Genomic DNA, 5,709 nt, shown 5'->3' with positions numbered 1-5,709 from the left:
ACTGCAAGTCTAAACTGGAAAACACAGGAAGGGAACATATTCAAAAGGGACTTATGCCATTGCCCTAGGGCCAGTGCCTTGATTTCCCACAATTTCCCCTGTAACACCAGGCCCCTGTGAAGGAGGAGATCCAGTTCAGTATCACTAATCAGGCCGCCCCTTGATTCCAGCTACAGTGCTGTATCACAGAGACTAGGCTACTTGCATCTTGCCAGAAGGCAGTAATCTCCCTATGACAGTCTCAGTCTCTCTTTTGTCTCTTTGACCAGGTTGAGATTGGCTAACAGCATAGTGTTGTGGGCGCACACCTATGCTTGAGTGCATAATGTCTCCCATGGTTGGGTATGCACAGAAATTCCCCCAGTAGTAGCCAGCAGATTTCCATGGTGTATCCATCCGGCCACCACTGCCAACTAGACATGGTTAGCTGCTCGTGTCTTCTTCCAGTTCCCAGCTTCCAAGGAGGCCCCATCCCTAGCAGAGGGGCCTGGACCCAACACTGGCCAACGACTGTGGTCCAAGAATCAATGCTTTCTTTAGAATGAGGCCAAATCCCACAGCCCAGGCTAGATACTGGTTCCTATTAAACCAGAATCTCAGCCCATCCCAGTACAAAACTGGCCAACATTGACACAAATGTTAGGTTCAGCAGAACAAATCATGGCATCTCTTTGCTCTCTTTAGATCCAGGATTTATGTCACCCATATAGATGCAGGTTGTAGATCCATCACAACAGACTCAAGCACCAGGCCTGCCCACCTATGGCCTAGGCATGAGACCTTCTCACTCAAGGACTCCAGCAGCAAATCTACCTGTGGACATCACCAAATGGCCTACCTAGAGTCTCTGGATTGGTTGACTAGAAAGAGTTTTGAATGTTGCAGTCTGTAAAACCTGGAAGAGGTGCCAACTTTTTCAAATGACCACACACATCAATGCATGACCGCGATGACCATGAATAATCAAGAAAACATAACACTACCAAAAAAAAAAAAAATAAAAACCAAACGAACAAAAAAACAATTAATAAAACTCCAATGACTGACCCTAAAATGAAGACTTGTGAACTTTCTGTAAAGAATTCAGAATAATTATCTTTAAAAAATTCAGTAAACCACATGAAAACAATGATAGACAACTAAATGAAATTAGGGAAACAATTCAAAAACAAAATGAGAACTTAAACAAGGAAACAGAAACCATTAAATACACACACACACACACACACACACACACACACACACACAATTTGGGGAATACAGTGACTACAATGAATAATCCAATAGAGAGCTTCAACAGCAGGATTGACCAAGCAGAAGAAAGAATTTGTGAGTGAAAAGATAGGTCATTTGAAATCATCCAGTCATAGGAGAAAAAAGTAATAATAATAATAATAATAACTATTATTATTATTATTATTATTATTATTTCTTACATATAAAGGAATCCGATTAAGACTAGCAGTAGATTTCTCAATAAAAACCATGTAGGTCAGTAGTCTGTAAAATATTTTCTTCCAAGTACTGAATGATTAAGTCTGCAAACAAAAGAACTTTATACAAAAACGTGTTTTTTTTTTCCATAAATAAAGAAGAGATAAAGTCTTTCTTAAAAAAAGATTTGCATTATAAGAAATACTAACAGAAGTCTTTAAGCTAAAATGAAAGGATACTAATTAATAACATGAAAACATATGAGAATATAAAACATACTGATAAATGTAAATATGTAGACAAATTCAGAATACTATTATATTGTAAAATGGTGGTATGTTAATAAATTAAATCTACTATACAGGTTTAAATGACAAAAATTTAAAACATAACTATACCTGTAATTTTAAGAATATACAATATACATAAAGGTAAATTGTAACATCAAACATAAAATATGGAAGGGAGGTATAAAGGATAGAAATTTTTATGTAACCTAAGTTAAGTTGTTATCAGCTTAAAATAAAACATCTTGTTTTTGTAAGATATTTTACATAGAAATAATATGTGTTATGTTAGCCTCATGGAAACAACAAAGCAAAAATCTACACCAAAGACAGAGAAAAAAGCAAAGCATGCCACTACAGAAAATCAATTAAAAAAGACAACATAAGAGGAAGGAATAAAGAAAGGAACAATATAACAGCTAGAAAAGAATGACTAAGATGGCATTAGTTAAGTCCTTACTTACAATTACTTTAAAAATAAGTTGAATTCCTCAATCAAAAGGCATGAGTCACTGAATGGATTCAAAAACAAGACCCAACTATGTGCTTCCTACAAAAGATTAACTTCAGCTTTAAGGATACACATAGGTTCAAAGTAAAAGAATAGCAAAAGATAGTCCATGAAAATGAAAACCAAAAGAGACCAAGAATAGCTATAATTATATCAAACAAAATAGATTTTATATCAAAAACTGGAGGAAGAGACAAAGAAGATCAATAAATAACGATAAAGAGTTCAATTCATCAAGAGGATATAACAACTGAAATATATATGCTCCTAACATTGGAACACCTAAATATATTAACCAAATGCTAAGAGATCTGATGGGAGATTTAGACAACAGTACAATAATAATAGGGATCTTCAATACCCACTATCAACAACAGATAGATCATCCAGACAGAAAGTCAATAAGGAAACACTGAACTTGAATGATACCTCAGAACAAATGGTCTAACAGACATATACAGAACACTTCACCCAACAGCAACAGAATAGGCATTCTTCTCGAGCAAACATCCTCCAGAATATACCATGTGATAAGCCAAAAGAAAAAAAAAGACAAATAAAATTTAAGAAGATTAAAATTATACCTAATATATTTTCCAAACATTATCACATAAAACTAGAAAACAACAACAATAATGAAGAGCAAATTTACAAATGTGTGGAAATTAAAGAACACATAACCACTAGAACAAAGAGGAAATCAAAAGTCAAGTAAAAAATATCTTGAAATAAACAAACAATGGATATATATATACCAAAACTTATGGGATGCAACAAATGCATTTCTAAGAGGAGATAATTATAGCAATAAATGCCTACATCAAGAAAAAAAGAAAGATCATAAATAAATATTCTAAATTTGCATTGCAAGGAACTTGGGGGAAAAAACACAGTAGCCCAAAGTTTGTAGAAGGAAAGAAAGAACAAATCAATTAAATAGAAATTAGAAAAACAACAGAGATTAATAAACATAAGAGCTGTTTTTTTTAAAAGATACACAAAAATCGCCCAATCTTAAGTTAAACTAGCTAAGAAAAAAAGAAAAGATGGAAATAAATAAAATCATAAATAAAAGAAAACACAATATATCAGATGCCACAGAAATATAAAGAATCGTTCCACAGCTACTGGTCTGCAGCTGTTCTCATGGTGGCAGTTGTGGCATTCCTCTGTGGGAAAGAAATTGTTACATGATTAAACACCTCTTTCTTAGCAAAACAGAAAGTGGGCATATGTGTGACAAACATGAGAAAAAAAAAGAAATATAAAGAATCGTAAGAGACTACTATGAGCAATTATGTGCCAACAAATTGAGTAATCTAAAAATGAATAAATTCCTTGAAATATAGAACCTACCAGGACTAAATCATGGAGGAAAAAAAATTCCAGCAGACCAATATGAGAAAGAAATTAAAACAGTAATAAAAAAACACACACAAAGAAAAACAATAACTCCAAACAAAGAAAAGCCCAGGAATAAATGGTTTCACCGGTGAATTCTACCAAATATTCACAAAAGAATTAACACCAAACCTCAAACTATTCCAAAAAATGAATGAGGAGGAAATAATCCCAAACTTATTTTACAAGGCCAGCATCACCCTGATACCAAAGCCAGATGAGGACACTAAAAGGGAAAAAAAAACTACCACCTAATATCCCTGGTAAGTACAGATACAAAAGTTCTGAATAAACACCAGCAAATCAAATAAAATAGCACATTAATAAGATCATATACCATGATCCAGTGGAATAAATCCCTGGATGCAAGGATAGTTGCACATGTACAAATCAATAAATATTATATACCACATTAATAAAATGAAAGATAAAAAAGCATGTAATCACCTGAGTAGATGTGGAAAAGCATTAAAAATTAAATATACCACATTAATAAAAACTCTCAACCAACTTGGCTATAGAAGACAAATACACAGCTAACATCATAATGGATGGTGAAAGGTTGTAAACTTTTCTTAAAATCAGTAATAAGGGCATTCAACTCAAAAAGAATGAAGTAAAACTGTCTGTTTGCAGATAATATTCTCTTATGTAGAAAAGACTAAAGAGCACCAAAAATCTGTTAGAACTAATGAACAAATTCAGTAATGTTGCAGGATACAAAATCAGCATAGAAATCAGCTGCATTTCTATACATTAACAATGAATTATCTAAAAAAAACAAAACCACACAACTCCACTTACAATAGCATCAAAAATAATAAAACAGGAATGAAAAAGAAAACACCAAAGAGGTGAAAGATCTACAGACTGAAAATTACAGAACACTGATAAAAAATAATTGTAGAAGACACTAGATTCAATGCAATCCTAATCAAAATTCTAATAGCATTTTTAGAGAAATACTTAAAAAATCCTAAAATGTGTAGGTAACCACTAAAGAAGCCGAATAGATAGCCAACCAATCCTGAGGAATAACACAACTGGATGCATCACAATTTGTTCAAACTTTAAAATGGATTAAAGACCTAAACTGAAGATTCAAAATTATAAAAGTATTAGAACAAAAGAGGCAAAAAGTTCTTGACACTGGTCTTGACAATGATCTCTTGGATGTGATGCTAAAAGTGAAAGCAACAAGAGCAAATAAATAACAAGTGGAAAACACCAAACTCCAAAGCTTCTGCATAAGAAAGAATCAATATGAAAAATGAAAAGGTAAGCTACAGACTTGGAGAAAATATTTGAATACTGCCTATCAGAGAAGGGGGTAATATCCAAAATATATAAAGAACTCAGACAATTCTGTAGAAAAAAGCCAATTAAAAATGGACAAGGAACTTGAATAGGTATTTTTCCAAGATGGTTATACAAATGGTCAATAGGTACATGAAAAGTAGTTTAATATTATTAAATATCAGGGCAATGCAAATCAAAACTACAGTAAGATATCATGTAACCTTGCACCTATTAGAATGGCTATTTTCAAAATGTGTTGATGAGGTACATTATTCATGAGAATATAAATTGGTAGAGCCATTATTGAAAATGCTATGAAGTTTTCTTGAAAAATTAAAAATAAAACCTCTATTTGATCCAGCAATTCCAGAAGTGGAATTTATTTTTAATTTTATATATGGAAATTGGTATCTTAAAAAGATACCTGCACTTTCATGTTTATTACAGCATTATTTACAAGAACCAAGACATACAAACAACCTATGTGTTCACTCTATTGACAGTTGACTATACAAGGAAAATTTGTATTTTATACAGAGATACACAATGAAATGATTTCAAACATAAAAAAAGGAGGAAATCCTGCCATTTGTTGCAACATGGATGTGGATGAAATCTGAGGGCATAATGCAGTTATATAAGTCAGAAAGTGAAAGTCATATAGTGTATGTTCTCACTTTTATGTTGGAATCTTAAAAAAAAAAAAATGATTTAAAAGAAATAGCTGCCAGTGGCTGAGGAATGGGGGAAATGAGGAGATGTTGGACAAAGCCTACA

General features: G+C 32.8%; 1 non-coding gene across 1 annotated transcript; it reads left to right on the top strand.

Moving 5' to 3' along the window:
- The first annotated feature begins 3,348 nt into the window (after window positions 1–3,348).
- LOC129151362 (small nucleolar RNA SNORA41) lies at window positions 3,349–3,481 on the top strand. The gene has a single exon (XR_008558051.1). It is a non-coding gene; the product is annotated as a small nucleolar RNA SNORA41 (small nucleolar RNA).
- The last annotated feature ends 2,228 nt before the right edge of the window (window positions 3,482–5,709 follow it).

Source organism: Eptesicus fuscus, chromosome 13 (genome assembly GCF_027574615.1).
Source record: "Eptesicus fuscus isolate TK198812 chromosome 13, DD_ASM_mEF_20220401, whole genome shotgun sequence".
Taxonomy (NCBI): Eukaryota; Metazoa; Chordata; class Mammalia; order Chiroptera; family Vespertilionidae; genus Eptesicus; species Eptesicus fuscus.
Note: the sequence above shows the minus strand (reverse complement) of the source record. Positions and strands in the feature narration are given on the sequence as shown.